The sequence below is a fragment of the Lepidochelys kempii genome, chromosome 24, assembly GCF_965140285.1.
Source record: "Lepidochelys kempii isolate rLepKem1 chromosome 24, rLepKem1.hap1, whole genome shotgun sequence".
Classification (NCBI taxonomy): domain Eukaryota; kingdom Metazoa; phylum Chordata; order Testudines; family Cheloniidae; genus Lepidochelys; species Lepidochelys kempii.
Window position 1 is genome coordinate 4982907 of NC_136403.1, and position 20595 is coordinate 5003501.

Below are 20595 nucleotides of genomic sequence, written 5' to 3' on the forward strand. Positions count from 1 at the left end.
GCATACTTAGTGTGTATGTTTTTGGGTAAAGTGTGTGTGCGTACACAAAATACGTATATATACTGTAGTTGTGTGAGTTTACACACACACTATAGTTTTTGGGGTGAGTGACAGAATATAGATCTTTGAGAAACAATGTACTTGTCTTCTAAATTATAGCATTCACAAGTTGTTTTTCACCTGGTCAGAGTTTGATCTCTTTAGAGTGACAGGCAGTGATGCCTTGTCTTTAGGTATCACTTCATTTTAGGGAGACGGTTTCTCTTCCAACTCCCATTTTATGATCCACCCTATAATTCAGGAACAGAACTGTGACCCCTAAAGCAATGAAAGTGCGGGGGAGGGGAAGAGTAATTCTGATGTTTATAGGCTGATATTGCAAATACTGGCTCACTTTACTCAGGCAAATAGCCCCATTAATGTCAGAGGGGCAACTTGCACAGGGCTTGCTTGTTACTTACTCACATGAGTAAGTGTTTGTATAACAAAGTGTTTATTTACTTCTTCACATGACACAAGAACCAGGGGTCACCCAATGAAATGAATAGGCAGCAGGTTTAAAACAAATCAAAGGAAGTACTTCTTCACTCAACGCACGGTCAACCTGTGGAACTCCTTGCCAGGGGATGTTGTGAAGGCAAACACTATATCGGGCTTCAAAAAAGAGCTAGATAAGTTCATGGAGGATAGGTCCATCAATGGCTATTAGCCAAGATGGTCAGGGATGCAACCCCATGCTCTGAGTGTCCCTAGCCTCTGATTGTCAGGAGCTCGGTGTGGACGACAGGGGATGGATCACTGGATGATTACCTGTTCTGTTCATTCCCTCTGAAGCACCTGGCACTGGCCAATCTAATGGGCTTGATAGACCACTGGTCTGACCCAATATGGCCGTTCTTATGTTTGTAGGAAGGGCTACTGTGCTTGAAATCCAACCTGAGATTTGAATACAAATAGGTCACGCCAACACCCAACATGCCTTTGAGTTTGATGGGTGTTCGGAATCCTGATCTGGATTATGGTGGAGCAGTAGTACCACCATAGTTCTGGTTACTAGTTTAGTGTGTAACAGCCAGAGGGGCTAGGGACGCACCTTAACTCTGTATTTCCTGGTTTTCAGAGGTTTAAACGTGGCTGCATACTTGACATTCTGGAAGGGCCTGGGGCACTGCCAGTCAAACTTAACGGTACATTAGCTAACTTTTGGGGCAGCGAATTTAGATCCACAATTTGGCCCTGATCCTGCAAGCTGCTCCCTGTGGTGGGGATATCTGTGCCCACGAAATGCCCCAGTGACTTCAGTCAGACTGCACATGGGTGTCGGGGGGTCTGCCCATGCAGAAGAGATTGTGGGATTGGGGTCTGAGGTGCTGTTTCACTGTGTCCGTTGGACAGCGTTGTGTATATAGTCCATTTCACAGTTTCTCCTGTACAGTCCACTAGGGCAGGGGTTCTCAACCTGTTTCTTTCTGAGGCCCCCCACAACATGCTATAAAAACTCCTCAGCCCACCTTTGCCACAACTGTTTTATGCATATCCAGTAGATTAAAAGCCAGGGCCAGCATTAGGGGGTAGCAAGCAGGGCAACGGCCTGGGGTCCGACACCACAGGCAGCCCTGCGAAGCTAAGACAGGTCAAACGCCGGCCCTGCTCTCTGATTTATTTTGACGAATCCCCTGAAACCTGCTCACAGCCCCCCCCCCCCCCCCGGGGGCCCCGGACCCCTTGTTTGAGAACCACTACACTAGGGCAGCCACTGACTTGTTCAGTGTGTGTAGAGATATCAGAATCTGGCTCTTAGCTTTCCTTTTTTATCCCAATTCCACAAACAAGGACTAGTGCAGTCAAAGCTGTACATGCACCTGCTTTCTCTTTAAAGTCATTGAGATCTGACACGGGCTTAAGGATCTTCCTTAATCCCTTAACTATTCTGGCATAAAAATCACACCCCTAATGGAAATAGGTAAATTTGCATTAAAACTGTGTGTAGAGCAAGCCTTAGAGGGGGGAGGATAGTTTAGTGGTCAGGCTATGTCCACACTGCAATAAAACACCCATGGTGGCCCATGTCAACTGACTCAGGCTCATGCTGCAGGGCCATAAAACTGCAGTGTAGACATTTGGGCTTGGGCTGGAGCTAGGGCTCAGGAACCCTGTGCTGGGGGAGGGTGCCAGAGGCCAGGCTCCAGCCCGAGGCCAAATGTCTACATAGCAATTTTATAGCCCTGCAATGTGAGCCCGATCCAGCTGATGCGGGCCAGCAATGGGTGTTTTATTGCAGTGTAGACATAATCTAAGAGGCCACAGTACAATTCGCAGCTCTGCCACAGACTGCTTGGGTGAGTCTCAATTAGGCTCAGATCCTCAAAGATATTTAGGTGCCTAACTCCCATTGGGAGTTAGGTGCTTAAATGCCTTTAAGGATCCAGGCCTCTGTCTCTCTATGCTTCAGTTCCCCAGCTGTAAACTGGGAAAAACAACACTGCTCTCCCCCACAGGAGGAGAAGTATACTAAAGATGGCGAGCTTGCTCAGATGCTACAGTAAATAAATTGACAGCCACCTCCACTGCTGTGTTGTAGGATTGGGGCCTTCGTTTGTGTGGGTCTTCCACCCAGGGGAGAGAAACATATTGTTCTTTAAATAAGAAAATGTAGTTGTAAAACCACACAAGTTGGCAGTGACACTCAGGGCCAAGTGTAATCCCCGAAGCTACTCACCAATGTTCAAAACTGACTAGGTTTCAAACTGGTGGTGCCCCCTTAGCCACCATGGGGCAGAGTTTCCCAAAAGCTCAGGGTCAGGTTTCCAAGCGCTCAGCAGCCTCCATCCGGGATGTCACTGAACTTTAAATTAAGGCCTTTACAGATCATATTTACTTATCTCACACAGGGGCTTCATGAATGAGTGTTTGTCGAGCACTTTGGGATCCTTGTCTGGAAAGCACTGTCACTGCAAGATCTCTATTGCCGTCCGCCCATGCTGCAAAGCAAACAGGTTTCAGAGCAATATGTTCCAAACGAATTGTACCAACGTCAGCTGCCACAGGCGGGGGTTGTAATGCTGCATCTGTAGGTGGCTCAGCAGCTGCAGGGTTTGAGCCTCAGACCTCCGGTTTAAAGCACGAGCCTCTACTGCTTGAGCTGACAAACCCAGCTGTGTTAGCCAAGACTTTAGTAGACTGATCGACCTCTCCATGAGTCTCAGCCACAACTAGAGGGGACAGAGGGACGTGGGTTACAGGGACAAGCCACTAAGGGTACGTCTACACACAGCGGCTGGGAGGTGTGATTCCCAGAATGCCAGCGGGGCGATGTACTGGCTCTACGGCTGCTGGTGCTAGTGTGTGAATGATAGCGGAGTGACTGTGACAGCACCGGCTGTGGCTCGAGCTGGGTGGTTGAGTGGGATTGTACTGGGGTGGGATTGTACAGCTAGCCCGAGGTGGTGTTGGGGCTACGCTGCTGTTTTTAGGGGCTAGCTTGAGCAGAGGTGGCGTAGGTGTGTCTACCTGTGCTGAGAATTACACCCAGCTATTTTGTTTATCTTCTAATCTTGAGTTTTTCTCAGAACCAAAGCAGGTGACAAATGTTCAGACAGTAGCATGAGCCTTAAATTCATAGCATCCCTTTAAGTAATTTGGCCCAGGTCACACGGTGAGTCAGTGGCACAGCCAAAAATAGAACCCAGGTGTCGTAGCTGTTCCCAGTTCCTGCAACCTGTAGACCAGTGTTTCTCAAGGACCGGTCCGTGGACCAGCACCGGTCCCTGATATCTCCCTGACACAGTTTAGGAAGGCAGCAAGCCAGGCTCTAGTATCAAAAAGGGTGAGAAACACTGGTCTTGATAACAGTTACTTCCTGTTAGTAGTATTCTCCTTAGTAGTATTCTCATCTTATGCATTGGTATTTTATTTATTCATTTGTGTGTCTACTTTTTCTTAATTTTTTGCCCCTTGTGGCAGAATAGTCTGTATTTAGAAAACCCTTCATCTGCTCAGATTTAAACTGTGGGAGATGGGTCACCTCTCTTTTCCCATTCCACAATGTCGCACTTAATGCTCTGGATGAAGAAGGATGTTATTACATTTCATTATGTATTATCTCCTTTCAGAAGATGCTTTAATTGTTCCTTTCAGTGAGGGAGGCTGTGGCATGCTTTCTGTTGAGGCTAGTTTTAATCACATGGTAGAGATTGCAACAAACTGCCACTGCTTTCTTGTTGTTCTGTGTCTGCACGGTGCCCAGCACAATGGGATTCGGGTATCAGGGGCTCCTAGGCTTTACAGCAATAGTAAATAAATAATATTAATATGAGCACTAATTACTTTTAATTCATGTTATTAACAGTTAAGGTTGATATTAAAATTAAATAATGATTAGTGATTGTTGATTAGTAATTAACAATTACTCCAAAGGGGAGCAGTGGAAGTTACATCTCATGGGACATTTAAAAGCAAATAGAACGCCTATAAACATGGTCGTTGATGGGGACTGAAGTGGTGGCTGTCAACACCCACAGAGCCCTATGACTTGAGCTAAAAAGCTTTGCTAGCAGTCACAAAGCAGCAGGTTCTTCTCCTTGCTCACCCGGCCAGCCTGGGCAACATGATCACATGCATTTAGGCTGAGATGTTCAAAATCTTCCTCAACCTGGATCCAAAGTGACCTCCACCTCTAAGGACATTCAGTCTCTCCAGCCCATTCATTCCTCAGCCTCTGTGCTGAGACAGCTAACGAGGAGGACAGCTCACATCTGGTGTGTTGGTGGGTCTGGGGATATGGGCAGTTGTCTGCTAGGAATTAGGCTGAGACCAGGAAACTCATTTCAGAGAGGCTCCTGATGTGGAGCTGTCAAGTGGTACTGTAAGCCTATAGGCGAGGTGAAACAATGGTCCCCAAAATGAGAAAATGCCACTGTGTGCACAGTTCCAGAAACTGCAACGTGATTAAACTTACTGTTTAAGTTAATTTAAACACCTTAATGTCAAGTTCATTGGTCAGAGCTTCCAAACGACAATGTATTAAAAGATTTTTATTGGTTTTGCATGGGCAAGTTTTGTTTGTTTGTTTTTTCAGAAATGATGAAGCTGTTTAGCATATGGAAAAATGGCAAAGATCAACATTGTGCAATATACTAACATGAAATGTTTTCACATCACATATTCCTAATTGTCAAAATATCTCAGAAGTAATTATAATAGTTTTCTGTATTTTCAATTGAGATTTGCTAGCTGGATCAGTCTCACAATGAAGGTTGAGCATCAGTAGCAGTAGATTGCGTGCCCATGGTTTGCACTGAATAGTGGGTAGATATAAATGTATGTGAATTCCTAATGTAATGCTTCTCCATTTGTAAGCTTTTGTACCTGCAATGTATCATCTAGTCTGCCTGGTAGAAGGTTTTCATTTGTAATTGCCTATGCCTATAGAACTAGCCTTTGAAATATTCTAGAAACTAGCTTTTTAATTCAGTGACAATCATGCACAGGTCCGTATTAGTGTTAGAAATGACAACAGCTGCATATTACGAATATCCAAAAGCTAGGAGAGAACAAAGTGGCCTAACAAGAAGTAGTGAAGACAAAGTCCACAAACAAGTCCTCGCTTCTGCACTGAAGGAGGATGAAGAGTATGTTACAGCCCTTACTAACCATGTAATCAACCATACAACAAACCCATTTGGACCTGAAGCACATCCAGAGGTGCTTATCAACATACCTAGTGGACTGCATGGAACATCAGATATACAAGAGGCTCTAGTGAAAATAGCAGATGTTGGTGAAGAATAAATGGAGAGACTTGTAAGAGGTGCACCTGGTTCTGTCGGAGCATGTAGCTCCTTCAGCCCAGTCAATAAATCTGGCATCAAAACACTTGCTGACATGGCCAAGAAGTCTGATCCCTCCTGACTCCTGCTACGCTCTGGGCTTCAAAGCCACTGAGCGCAGGCAGCGGACACCCTGGCCTTGTGTTCCCCTTTGGATGGGCCATTCTGCCCCAGCGTACACATCTCTGCATTGGATGAGCAGATCTCTGGCTACTGCGTTGCGCTATGTTCTTATTAGCCGTTATTATTCATTATTTTTTCCAATTATTAATTATTCATGTAGTTATTATTATTTAATTGATCACTTTAATTATTGTTTGCTTTTCCTGTATTTGCTTCCATAGCAACACCAGGACGCTGGTTAATTTACAGACACATAAAGCCGTCAAGCTCCCTGCTCCCCAAAAATGCCTATGATCTAAGCAGGCCTGTCAAGGGGTGAGCTGGCCCTTTAAGACTGCTGGGCTCAGCTGCTCTGGGCTAAAGGAGTGCAGACAGAGGAAAGGATGTCAGCTAAGGGCAAAGGGCCAGACCTTCCCCTGTCACAGAGAGATACCCCCACCCCCTCATTACACCATCAGCGCATTGCCCAGAGATCCTGGGGTCCACCCTTAAATGCTGTGGATCCCCCGGAATCTGCAGGAGAGGGGAGAGCCAACAGCTGACAAAATCCGGTACCTTTGTATCCGCTTCCTCGCCCCGCACACACACATGTGGATAACTTTGCAACATTTCAGCCATGCTTCCAGAGCATTCCCTGTGCGGCCGCAGTCCTGGGAGCAGGGAGGGCTCTGTGGACGCAGACTAGTCAGTGGGGCATGCTAGGAGGTCAAGGTTTTGGCATGTGGCATTTGAAAGGTAATTTTGTTTCAGTGTCAGGTGCACTGGCCAAATGAGACCGTGTGGTCTCGCATTCAAACTGGGTGGGTTCTACTCTCTGGTGCGACCACTGCTGGAATACTGTGTCCAGTTCTGCTGCCCACAATTCAGGAAGTATGTTGATAAATTGGAGAGGGATCAGAGAAGAACCACAAGACTGATTAAAGGATTAGAAAACAGGCTTTATAGTGGTAGACTCAAAGAGCTCAATCTAACAAAGAGATGGTTAAGGGGTGACTTGATTATAGTCTATAAGTGTCTATGCGGGGAACAAATATTTAATAACGGGCTCTTCAATCTAGAGGAAGGTCTAACATAATGCAATGGCTGGGAGTTGAAGCTAATTGAAATTCAGACTGGAAACAAGGTGTCATTTTTTTAATGGTGAGAATAAATTAACCATTGGAACAATCTATCAAGGGTCATGGTGGATTCTCCATCGCTGAAAATTTTTAAATCAAGATTGGATGGTTTCCCAGAAGATCTGCTCTAGGAATTATTTTGGGGAAGTTTTGTGGCCTGTGGTATCCAGGAGGTCAGACTAGATGATCACAATGGTCTGTTCTGGCCTTGGACTCTATGAATCTCTTCCCACCTACTCCAGGGGAGTGGGATGTAGTGGCTAGAACATGAGCCAATAGGTGCTAGGGCCCCTGTATTCTATTCCTGGCTCTTGTGTGGAAAGCATGATCTAGCGATTAGCGCAGGCAAATGGGAGTCAGGACTCCTGGGTTCTATTCCTTGTTCTGCCACTGACTTCTTTTGTGGCCATGAGTGAATCCTGTCCCCTCTCTGTGCTTCTGTTTCCCCACCTGTATAATGGAGATAATCATACCACCACCCTGGGAGGATAATAGGCTAAATGCATTAACATTTGTAGGGGCAGTCTTTTTGTTCTGTGTTTGTACAGCAGCTAGCACCATGGGGTCCTGGTCTGTGACTGGGGCTCCTGGGTGCTACAGTAATAGAAATAATAATAAAAATAACAGTAATAAAGTGCCATGAAATCCTTGAACAAAAGCTGCTGCTGTTAGTTATTTTATTGTTCATAATTAGTGTGGGAGCCTTCAAAGCTTTTTAATAGAGTGTTTCTGTCTCCCTTATATTTTCTGCTCTGTTGCAAAAGGGGAAGACAGGACCCCAGAGCAATGCTCAGTGATCCGGAGCATCCAGCAATTCCCGGGACCATCGATGTTGCTTGATGCTGGCTCTGGTACAGAGATCTGCAGCGAGATGGTGCGAGGATGCCTGTTGTGTCCTGGTTGCTCGCATGCAGGGAGAACTCAGATCCTCCTGCTTCTCCTGAGATGGTACCTGTGGGTCAGACAGACACCCAGCAGCTGCCAAGACCACAGGTGGGGTCTGTGCTGAGACAGAGCAACAGCTGTTGGTAGGAGAGTTCATGCCAGCTCCGTGGTCCCAGATGGTGGTACAAGTTTTGTATTACAGGTAGGCTCATGGCGGGGCCGGGGGAGGGATGCTTTTCATGAGGGTGTGTGTTGGAAATTGAGCTGTTTTCTGCAATGCACATCTGCTGGAACTGGGAATAGAACCCAGTCCCCTGCTCTAAGTACTAGAGAACACTCCCCTCCCAGAGCTGGGAACAGAACCCAGGAGTCTTGACTTCCATTGGCCTTGCAAATGAGATTTAGGTTCAGTATGCCTATTTACTTTTCTGATTCTGCAATTTATATGTATTTATAGTTTGAGCTTGATTCTGCCATCCAAGTCACATGGGGCCTGATTCTCCGTTGCACTTGGTGTAATCATTTACACCCGAGCAAAGTGAGTTTAAAATGCTTAAACCAAAGAATCTATGAAAGCAACTCATGTCTTGCACCTTCACAGACATGCTTACCTGGCCGGGGGTCTGAGTTTGAGACAGCTCATTATTACAATGACTCTGGAGGCGCCTGGGAGGGGCTGGATGGGGCCATAGCTAGCAAAGGAGCAGAGAAAACAAATCCTCACCTGAAGCAGAAACTGTGCGTGATCCAAATTGTTCTTAAAGGGCTCCGATTCTCGTTTACACTAAGGCCCTTTTGCCCCATTCTGGTAGCATAAAGGGCCCTTAAAGTGGGTATAAAATTACAGTTACACTTACTTTATGGCCCCTTCATGCTGTCAAAGCAGAATAAAGAGATCTTAGCATAGATGAGAATCACACCTTGTGTTTTTAGAGGGCTGGTGAGCTGGTGTGGCATAGACCAGGTGCAATCAGTGAAGGGTTTCCTCAGCGGATAGGAAATCAAAGCAGGTCACCAAGCCGAAATCAATGGAGTAAGAGAAACTGCCCCAACTGGAAGCCAGCCTAGGTCTCCCACCATGGCTGGGGAGCCAGGTGCATCCATGCAAGGAGAAAAAGGGCTGTGGTTAACCCACTGTTTTCTAGGGACCTGGCACTACTCAAGCTTCTCCCTCCCAGTAATTAGCTCTCTCTGGCATGGTTGGGAGAAATTAGCCAATGCAGTTTTTACTACTACATTGAGTTACAGGCCAGGCGCTGTACAAACACAGAACAAAAAGACCGTCGCTGCCCCAAAGAGCTTCCAGTCTAAGAGTAAGACAAGAGACAGTAGAGGAATGCAGACAGGGGAACACAAGGAAACAAGTTTCAGAGTAGCTGCCATGTTAGTCTGTATCAGTAAAAAGAAAAGGAGGACTTGTGGCACTTTAGAGACTAACAAATTTATTAGAGCATAAGCTTTCGTGAGCTACAGCTTATGCTCTAACAAGGAAACAAGGAGACAATAGCCAGGAGCTATATATTTGGCAGCGCTGGTCTCTGTAACATTCGCTATACGAAGGCTCATGAGAACCAGATGGCATTTTGGTGCTCTGGGCAAAATGAGCTGGGGCTTGGAGATCCTTGGATGGAAGAGGCTATGGGCCAGATAACAATGCATTTGGGTGGGCATCAAGAAAGCTTAGATCCATGATTACTACTATTAATTATTTGTATTACAGTAGCAGCTAGAGACCCCAACCAAGAGCAGGGCCTCTATGTGCTGGGTGCTGCACAGATGCAGACTCTGCCCCCAAAAGCTAAACAGACAAAGGATGTGGATTAGGCCCTCTGTGATTTGTTTACGGTCACATAAGAAAATCTGTGGCATAGCTAGGACTTGAACCTGTCACTCCTATCCCTATGCCTTTTCCACAAAGCCATAGAAACGTAGGGCTAGAAGGGACCCGGGTAAGTCTTCTAGCCCAATAACCTGCACTGAGGCAGGACCAAGTATTATCTAGACCATCCCTGACAGGTGTTTATCTAACCTGCTCTTAAAAACCTCCAATAAGGAGATCCTACAGCCTCCCTAGGAATTTGTTTTAGTGCTTAACTTCCCTGACAGTTAGGAAGTTTTTCCTAAGGTCTAACCTAAATCCCCCTTGCTGTAATTTAAGCCCATTACTTCTTGTCCTGTCCTCAGTGGATAAAGAGAACAATTTATCACCCTGCCTTTTATAACAACCTTTTATGTACTTGAAGACTGTTATCATGTCTCCCCTCAGTCTTCTCTAGACTAAACAAACCCAGTTTTTTCAATCTTTCCTCATAGGTCATGTTTTCTAGACCTTTTTTTTTGTTGCTCTCCTCTGGACTTTCTCAGTTTGTCCACATCTTTCCTGAAGTGTGGTGGTCAGAGCTGGACACAGTACTCCAGTTGAGGCCTTATGAATGCTGAGTAAAGTGGAAGAATTACTTCTCATGTCAACACTCCTGCTAATGCATCCCAGAGTGATGTTCACTTTTTTTTGCAACAGTGCTACATTGTTGATTCGTATTTCATTTCAGAGGAGCAGCCGTGTTAGTCTGTATTTGCGAAAAGAAAAGGAGGACTTAGAGACTAACCAATTTATTTGAGCATAAGCTTTCCTGAGCTACAGCACTATAACCCCCAGATCCTGCTCTGCAGTACTCCTTCCTAGACAGTCATTTCCCATATGATATTTGTGCAATTGATTATTCCTTCCTAAGTGTAGTACTTTGCTTTTGTCCTTATTGAATTTCATCCTTCCCCTCAATGCAGATGTAGCATGTTACTACATATTATGACAAAGTTATTATTACTAGTGTCCTATATCAATCCAGCCCCTTTTCATCGAAGGATTCGGGTTACAGGGGTTGTAACGCCGAATGGATTAATGTGCCTAAAGCTTATTGGTTGAGATATTAAAGCAGACTAAGTGGTGTAAGACGCATCTATGGGTTTGCAGACGGTTGGATTCAAGCAACAAAGGGGAGCTTTAATTGCAACGGCTGATCGAGCAACCCAATCCTGGGCAATGGGGGTGGGAAAGGAAACTGATGCCCCTGCCCGCCCCCAAATCCTAGGATAATTAAAACAAAACCCTTGCATAGAGGATCACTCACAAACAAGACCTGGCACTAATTGGCACCTTTGCTGGCAGCCTCAACAAAGGCCTGGGGCTGAGCAGGCCGTAGAGACTAACTCCTCTCATCTGCCCCCCTAGAGGGGGTCCCCTTGGGGCAGGAGTGAGACATGCTGGCGGGGTGACGTGTTGGGGCAAGCAGCTGCCCAGGCTGTATGCCTGCTATGTGGGGAAACAGAAGCCGTTGCTGTCTAAGGGGTATCAGTGTGGCACCAAGGGCTGGCGTTAAATTCATGAGGGCAAGTTTGCACGCTGTACATATACGACACATCTCAGGACGCCAAAGGCAGCCGATATCATTGCTCACTGATTGGGATGGATTCTCCTTTACACCAAGGCCCCTCTGCACCATTCTAGAACCACACAGGGGCCTCAGTTACATTTCCATTCCCTTCTTTCCTTGCCGGCATGGTGCAGAGGGGCTATATTCATAGCATTTACGGCCAGATGGGACCATCCCCATGTATCTCACAGGGCATGACATTTAATTCACTTCCCCCTTTGTCGAACCAACCAACCCGGCAAAAGCATCTCTTCCAGAAAGGCAGCCAGTCTTGATTTGAAGACTCCAAGAGATGGAGACCCCACTGCTTCCCCTGGTAGTCTGGTCCAGTGACTAATCACCCTCACTGTACAAGATTTGTGTCCAGTCTGAATTTGCCTTTGGCTGCATCTTTACAGCCAAAAAAGGAAGGGTTTGTCTGGCGATAGCTATCTCGCTGTAAAATTCTGGAGTGGAGACAAGGCACAGGTAATTCCTGACATAGCCAGGCACGACAAAACCCCAGGTGGTGATGGGATGTAGGGATGATCTTGACTAGCTACAGTATAGTTAAAAACAACCTCTGCCTCATCTCTGCTAGAATTGTACATCAACATCAAACACGCACCTTATTTGTAGTGAAGACAAAGTCTGCTTTCTGTTAAACCTGCACCGCTTTCTCATGTAGACAAGGGCTTAGATCGGAACCTGGCCTGAGCTGAGCTGTTTCTTTAGCCCTCTGGCTACGTCTACACTGGAACCAGGGGTGGGGGGTGTAAGTTGCAGCTTGTGGTGACAGACCTGTGCTAGCTTTCATCCAGCTGGCGTGGCTAGAAATAGGAGTGCAGAGGCGGCAGCAGGGGCTTCAGTGAAGATGGGCAATGCAAGGGCTAGCCAGGGTCCCAGGCAGGCTTGGGCAGCCCATGTTGAAGCCTTTGCAGCCATGCGCTCAGTTATTTTTGACGAGCTAGCTAGATCAAAGCTCTCCTGGGTACGGCCACATGAGCGGCACTCACACCTCCAGTTGCAGGGTAGATGGGCTGAGCCTAGGCCCCCTCCCCTCCTGCGCTCTAGAGCCTCCTCATCACTAATTCATGGTGCTTGCAGCCTGCTCCATTAGGGAGCCAGCGGGTGACCTCCGGCTGCATATTACTGACCTGCCTTCCCCGCCCCTCTGCGGCTTGTCCCTTCCTTTTCTCTCCCCGAAGCATTTAGCTCCATCAGGTTCTCCTCCCCTTCCAGCCAAGGAACTCTCAAGAGTCCTCTTCCCCAGCACGATCCATCCATCTCATCTGAGTCCTGCCCCTTCCAAGAGGTGCATGTGGGCCTGAGTCCTGCCCCTTCCAAGAGGCAAACCTGGCCAGATGTTCGGAAAATCTGGATGGACACCACCGGGAGCACAGAGAGGAACACATGCATACCAGTTGCCCTGATTGAAGGAGACTTGCCAAATCACCACGAGAGGGTCTCACCCAGGCATACAAATCTGCTCCTACCCTAAGCAAGATGAAGATTATTGTCAAAATCATACAAGAGGGCCTGATCTGGCAAATAACCCTACTGAAGTCAGTGAGACTGCAGGATATGAACCTTATCCACCCTAGAACCAGGAGTGGAACCCAGGAGTCCTGACTCCCCATGTGTTCCCACCACTAGATTGCACACTTCTGCTGGATTTAGGAAGAGAACCCAGAAGTCCTGACTCTTAGTCCCCAGTTCAAACCACTAGACCCCCAGGTCACATAGAATTTTGCAGATTTGGCCCAGAAATAGATTAAAAGGGCCTGATTCTCAGTCTCATTAGGCCCCTCTAGTGGGTGGAAGTGGCCCTCTGAGAATCTTCCTGCACTGGGAGCTTCCCTGGCTGGTGGGGGGGAGGGGGGGAGGGTTGGTGTAAGAGTTCTGTACTCACCCTGCTCCCCACCCCTGGCATAGGAGCAGGTTGGGGGATGGCCAGAGCACAATGCACTATGGGAATTCTCAGCTTCCCAAGGCTCATAGGGTGCCATGGGAAGCAGAGTGTAAGTTAGAGCAGCCCTGAGGCAGCCCTAACTGACACTGGCTACTGGGCACAGCCCCAGAATACAGAGAGCACAAAACTAACTTAAAGCGCCCCTTAACCCCTCTATCCCTGCCCCAAGTGCATAAATAGAGTAATTGAGAATCAATTCCATCAATACAAGGCAGGATCTCAGCTGGCGTAAACTGGTGTCCCTCCATTAACTTCAATGGCGTGAGGGCGATTTACACCAGATAGGAATATGGCCCAAGTCCTAACTTCTACCAGCCCAGGATAGTTTTTTCTCAGGTTACCAGTGTGGGGGATGATAAACCATGACTCCCCCCCCCCAATAAATCTGATCTCCACCAGCTGCTCCGAGGGGAGAAATGTTAACGACAGGTGTTTGAAGGGAGCTGGGGACAAAGGCCTTTATTTCCACATGCATCCCCCCTCGCCTCATGTGCTCCTGGGGGATGCTGGCTGTGGGAGGTTGGGTTCACTGTTTCCTTTGCTCGCTGAAAAGTCAGGTGCATGCAATTATTGTCTAGACAAGTCTCGCCGGGGAGCACGGTGGTGTAATGGTCCCACGGGGACACCCGCCCAGCTCCTTGCAGCACAAAAGCCGCCTTGAGAGCCCGCGCCTCCTCCTGCCACTCAGAGAAGTGGAGAAACACAAAGGAAAGAGGCGAGGAGTGGGTTTGGATGGGAGGGAGAGACACCCCACCCCACCCCCACCCTTCATGCCCAGCAGCTAATTCCGGCTCCACTTTAAGAGGGACCTCGAATAAGAAATGTCGTCGGGGCTGGCTGGAATTTGATTCATTTAAGAACAAAGCAATGGGCCCTTGGATTCTTTGAGAGCTCTCCAAAGGCCCGGTCCTCCACTGATGAAAATGGGCCACCTGGCCTGAATTACACCTCGGCTGGTGCAATGCAGTTCTGTTGCCTGCAGCAGAGCTAGGCCCAGCTGGGGAGCTGGCTCTTTTCAGATCTCACCTGGAAACTGCTCCTCTTAACCCCCTCTCCAAATTTCCCCCGCTCAGCACTTGTGCTGCACCCAGAGTGCTGGTCTAGGCTGATGCTGCATCATGGCCACACGTTTCCCTCAGGAAGAAGTCTCAGAGCGAGAAAGTTTTTCAGGGAACTTGGAGCGACAGTCAAGCAGCTCCTGCTTCCTCATACACTGCTAGCATGTTACTGCCATAGAGCCCCACGGTTTGCCAATCTGAGAAGGATGATCTTGTGGGGAAGGCTCTGGACTGGCAGCCAGGACACCTGGGTTCACTGCATGTCCTTTGGCAAAATAGCTTAGAACTCGGTTCTCATTTACACTGAGGCCCCTTTACACCGCTCTGGCATCAGAAAGGGGCCTTAGTGTCACTGGTAAATGAGGCCTCAGTTTCCCAACTTTAAAATGGGGATAATATTTCCATTGTCTTCCCTGTTGGGATTCTAAGTGCTTTGGGGCAGGGACTGTCTCTCACTATGTGTACAGACAGCACCTGGCAGGATGAGGCCTCCCTAGGGGCTAAAGCAGGATTGAAAGGGATAGCTGAGGATACTAAGCTCCCATGGCAGGGAGGGGAGGGCAGTGGCAGCAGCGGGGAATATGGCAGGGGGTAGAAGGTTAGACGAAGTATAGGGCAGATTGTTGTGGATGTCTGGTTTTCTCCCAGCTCCTCAGAGGACACCACCCTATGTCCCAGCTCTGGTTATAAATCACGTTCTGGTTGGCCTTATTGACTCATAAATGGTGGGTGAAGATCGCTGTGTCCTCCCACCTTTACGCTCCTCTTCCAGCATGACAGTGCTGGGAGATGCAGCTTGCTCTGGCTCTCTCTGGCCTGAGGACTTTTATGGGTTTCTTCCTCGCATGCGGTGCCCCCTGGAAAGCAGCCACCCGCCTGACCACTCCTCGTGCCTGTGGCTTCCAGGACACGTGGTTCTGCTTCTCAGTTCCCCTGCTCCTGCGTTTGGGGCTTCCCAGAAGCTAGTAGCAACTGGCATCTCAAGCAGGCTCCGTTGCCGCTCCCCTCAGTGAAGCCGTGGGGACGGGGAGGGTGTCCAGGTCAGAGGATGAGGAGCGGTTGCGGGTGCTAATCTGGCTGGGCTGGCTCCCTAATGTGCTTTAGCAAAAAGGGGTGGACAAGGCACCTGGGGCAGAGAGGACTGTAAGATAACCAGCCCCTTTGCCCTTTACGGCCACCTTCCATGACAGGATCCACAAGCCGCGTCCATGCTCCTGCTATTGCAGCCACTGGCGGGAGTGGGGAAGGGGGGGGAAGTGGGTGATGCCAGGCGGGAGAGCAGAGTGGCCAGAGTTGATTCAGCCCATCCCCTTGGCAAGCGTCCCCGCAATGGTGCCTAGACTGCCACTCGACCCACTCCCATCCCACAGACTCCACCAGGAAGGCAGGTGCCATCGATGCCTGCCGGGGGGCTCCCTCCCTAGGGCACTTGGGGCCCGGCTGGGCTGAGGAGGGGATGAAATGATTTACACGTACCAGGCTGAGGGTGTAGCCGGCCTCTGATCTGCGTGTGAATGGTGCCCCTTTGACGACACTCAAAACCAGATTCCCCCCCACCCCTCCCACCCTTTGGCTGCTCTCTCCTGGCTTCATTACCAGAGAGCCTCCTGGGCTGGAGCCAGCCACTTGGCACTCCTGGCGCCTGCCAGGTGATGGCTGGGCAGCCTGCCTCTCCAGAGATCATATTTCCTCTCTTGTAGGGGTGGAAAGCAGAGAGGCCTGGATTCCACCCCACCCCTGCCCAGTGAAAAGGGACAAGCCTGATCCCCGTAGAGCAGCCTGCTGCCGTGCTGTCTGCCTGTTAACTGGCCACATCCAGGTCTCCTTTTGGCTCCCTGCCTTGGGAGCACTAATATCCTGGCGCCAGGGCAAGTCGGGGCATGCCAGGAGTGGGGCTAAGCAGAGGAAAGGGGCAGGGTGTGGGCAGCTGGCTTGGGGGAACAGAGATGATGGGGAGCCCCTTCAGACACAGGCTGGGAACACATAACCAACGGGTCTCTGTTGCCCTGGGGAATCCCTGCTTCGATTTCTGCTCATGGGACCTGATTCTCACTTAGCCTCAGATCCCTTTAGGCTGTTCCGGCAGCACAAAGACGCCTCAGAATGGGTGGAAAGGGCCATGTGAGAATCCCCCTCCCCCCAGCACAGATGTGGGTCTTTGCACCTGCCTTGCTCCCGGCAGAGGGGGCGGATCAGGTGTGTGGCTGGAATGCACTGCAGCTGCTCTCCGATTCTGAATCCTGGGGTCCCACAGGGAGCGGAGCGTAAGTTAGAGCCACCCCGAGGCTGCACTATTTGACAACGGGGGTAGAGCCCAGAATATGGGGATTGCAATGGTGGCTTAAAATTTGTTTTCCCCTACACCTCCCATCCCTGTCTGAAGCCCAGGAACAGCGTTAACTGAGAATTAAGTCTGTGGGCTCTGGCTATGACTGTAGTGTCTCCAGGGAGCACAGGAACACAGTGGAGCCATGGGCCCTTGAAACAGCCCCCCTGATTGTCCCCCATATGCAGGGGTATCCCTAACTGGGATGGAGATGGCATGCGGGCCCTGGACCCACACTGCTCCCAGACCCCCATGTAGGGGGGCAGATTGGTGAGGTGACCAGAGTGCACTGCACTGTGGCTATTCTCTGCTTTCCAGGGCCCATTGGGAGAATATCATAAGTTAGAGGAGCCTTGAGGCTGCTCTTAGTTACACAGGGAACCTGCTTAGCCCTGGAATATGGGGCGTATAAAGACCACCTTAAAGTCTCCTAAACCCCCTCCGTCCCTGTGGCAATAACTGAGAATCAGGCCCTGTGGCTCCTCGCCAGCCACCAGCATGAACACACTCGGGGCTAGCATAGCCCAGCTGCTGCACCCACCATCCTTCCCAGCACTTGCGGAGTTAACAAAGTTGTGGGGATTATTTCCCGCTGCTCTGCAAGGAAAGCGGGGTGATAAACCCTGCTGGGTGGATGCAAATCTGCAGCCCTCTGGGGGAGATGCCAGCTGGACTGAGTCAGAAGCTGCAGTTGGTCACTAGGGGGCGCCACCATCCACTGAAAGGAAGCATCGAAGGAAAAAAATCGTGTAGCTACATGTTTTATGGGGGATCTCTGGGGTTCAAACAAAGGACTCTCCCTTCCCCAACTCTGTCGCGTCCCCCTCACTGGTACGGCCCTAGCCTGCAGCACATTACATGACCCATGATTTATCACCACGCTTTGCTAAGCTAACAAGGAGCAATTTTCCAACCTTGGCACCGTGCCTATTAAAATGAATATATACGTAGAGGCATTTGGTGGCCTGAGCTTTCCAAAAAAAATGTCGTGCTCCAGAGCAAAAAGCCAGGAGGCTGTGATGGCTTGGGCCCCGGATCAGCCCTCAAGTCTGATCTTCCACAGGGGTCGATTTGGAAATGTGAGCCCTGATACCACACTGAGCATGGGATAAGCACATGGAGCTGCAGGGAAGTCAGTGAGAAGGCTGGTGTGTCTCTAGGGAAGGGTGAGCAAATGAGCAGATGCTAGGAACAGTCAGTGACTTCTGCTCCCATATCTGGCTCCTGAGAGCAAGTCCCTTCCTTTTTCCGTTGCCTCAGTTTCTCCACCTGTGAAATGAAGATAGTACCGACCTGTCTCACGGGGGAGGATGGGGTTAATGGGTGGGGTTGGGGGGAGTTTCAGACCTGTATATGCAGAAGTTCAAGTGTTCACAAGTGGGGACTGATTTTTGAGCACCTCAATTTCTGATGCCTGAAAGAGCCCTGATTCCCTGAGCCACTGCAGTTCCCCTTGACTTCAGCCGGTTGTTTTGGGTGTTCAGCACCTCTGGACATGGCAGATTCTCTGTCTCTTTTAGTCTTTAAAGTCAAAGCTGGATATCTTTCCAACTGATACACCATAGCTCAACCAGAAGCTAGGAGCTTGAAGCAAATATATCAGGTGAGGTTCTTTCGCCTGTACTAAGCAGGAGGCCAGACTAGATCAGTGGTTTTCAACCTTTTTTCATTTGTGGACCCGTACGTTTTTTCAAAGGGAGGTGTGGGCCCCTTTGGGCATCTTGGACATAGTCTGCAGACCCCCAGGAGTCCGTGCACCACAGGTTGAAAACTGCTAGACTAGATGATCAGCCTTTTCCTTTCTGGCCTCAAAACCTAGGATAATCAGGCTCAAGGTGGGCACCCTGAAAATGTGGTACCCAAAGTTAGGAGCCACCACTGAAAATTTCACCCTGAGTGCCAAAATTCATGTTGTGTATCTTTCGCATTATATGCTAGGTGGCGCAGTTGCTCACTCTTGTTTGGGTGACCACAACAATGCTCAGCTTGGTAATGTTGGGCAGCTTTGCATCTGGTATGTGGGTAGAGACAACTGCTGGTTTTGGAGTGAGAGGTCCTGGCCCTCTAAAGGGCGACTGTCCTGGGTGACAGATCCAACGGTCAGTGGGCTGCATGCACAACTAGTAGCTTTCTAGGCAGCAGCTGACAGCTTGCAGTGACTGGCACCATCTCCTAGGGCAAGGAAGGGGGCACTGGAGTTAATCATACATTGGAGGGACTTAATCTGGTGCCTGAGGGATCTGGCTTTTCCCAGGAACGGGAGGCCTGATTCTCGCCTGACACTGCTGGAAATCAGGAGTAACTCCACTGATGACGCGTGTGTGTGAAGGGAGAGTCACATCTTGTGATTCTGGGAGTGTGAGTCTGTGTGCAGTCATGCCATGGGGGTGTGCGCGCGCGTGTGTGGCTGTGCATATGTGCGGGCGCAAGTGCACAACTGCAGCCGGGGGAGATCTGGGTGTGCGTGGGTGATTGCGTACATGTCTGCCTGTGTGTGGAGTCAGGAGGTGATTGTGTGTGTGTGTGTGTGTGTGTGTGTGTGTGTGTGCGCGCACGACTGTGCAGTAAGGAGTGATCCAAGTGTGTATGTGTGTGGGCATGAGTACACGCCTGTAGACACAGGAGATCTGGGGGGGGGTGTCCCGGTGTTATTGTGCAGAGGTGGCTGCCTTTGTCTGGCATTGGCAGGTGGTGACAATGGTGCGGTGAGGGAAGGTGGTAGTGGGTGTGTGCATGTGAGTTTGTGTAAGTTTGTGGAGGTGAATGCACAGCCACAGTTGGGGGGTAAGCCTGTGCATGATTGGGTGGGTGCCTGGGTGTGAATGTGTGCGTGTGGGCAGTCGGACACTTGAGTGCCAAGTCCAAGGGTGTCTGGCTCTCAGTGCTTGTGGAGCTGGGGAAGAGAGTGATGTGGTTGGGGGATGCCCCTCTGCCTGCACGAAGATGGGTGACTGTCACATGCACATGTTAGCTGTGGGCAGGTGTCCATGCTGCAGTTAAATCCGAGCAGGGTGGGAGAAAAGGACGGAGCAGGAGAGGAGTGCAATGCTCTTGCGCATTCAGACGTGCAGCGGGCATGTCCTCGCTGATTTGTGAACCCTTTGCTGGGCGGCCGCAGATCCCCGCTGGATTTGGGGTGCAGGTTGGCAGGCTTTTGTACACTGCGCCCTCGGGATGGGCTCTAGGAGTCCACATGACTATCCTCCCTTCTGGGCTGCGTCTGCAGGATCAGCAGGCTGATAGCCGCTGGCTTGGTAAATGATCTCTACCCTGCTCACAAAGGACATGGCAGGCCCAGCCCTGCAGGGGGTGCACTTCTGATCCGTGAAATGGGACAACCCCATTAATGAAATCGCTCCAGGCACCTTCCGCAGCAGCTTAGAGCAGGTGTGTCCAACCCATGGCCTGCTTCAACACAATATAGTAACGGCCGATGCGTGAGCTTTTTGTCGTCACGTTTACATCAGGTTAGTTTACACAACCTGTCTAAACACATACAAAACAAGCAGAACTTAAAATATAAATATAAATCTACGCAGGTGACTTTAAATCTTATTAAAATATGTGGAGTCTGTTTGGCCCACACAAGGTTGTGTGTAGGTTTATGTGGCTCTCCTATGTAATAAGGTTGGGTACCACTGGCTCAGAGCTGTATTGTACTTTCCAAACGTGGCTTTATAGAGAGCATGGGACCAGACAGGGATTTTTACCCAGATCCTGTTTTATCAGCACCCCAAAGTTAACGGGTTGCTGAGCTGAATAGTTCTGCTTTTGGCCCAGCACTCATGTTGACTGTACAAGCCAGCCTGTGTCTTATAGAGTATATGGACCATGCATTAGAGATCATCTGGGCTGTACAGGGTGTAGGGACCAAG

The 20595-nt window shown here is 49.4% G+C and overlaps 1 long non-coding RNA gene across 2 annotated transcripts in view; it reads left to right on the forward strand.

The window, feature by feature from the left end:
• LOC140902737 (uncharacterized) overlaps positions 1-20595 on the forward strand; it is a 45135-nt gene that overhangs the window by 1128 nt on the left and 23412 nt on the right. For both annotated transcript variants that reach the window (XR_012156108.1, XR_012156109.1), the window contains one exon: positions 7834-8156. This is a non-coding gene — a long non-coding RNA (uncharacterized LOC140902737). The remainder of the gene's footprint in view (positions 1-7833; positions 8157-20595) is intronic.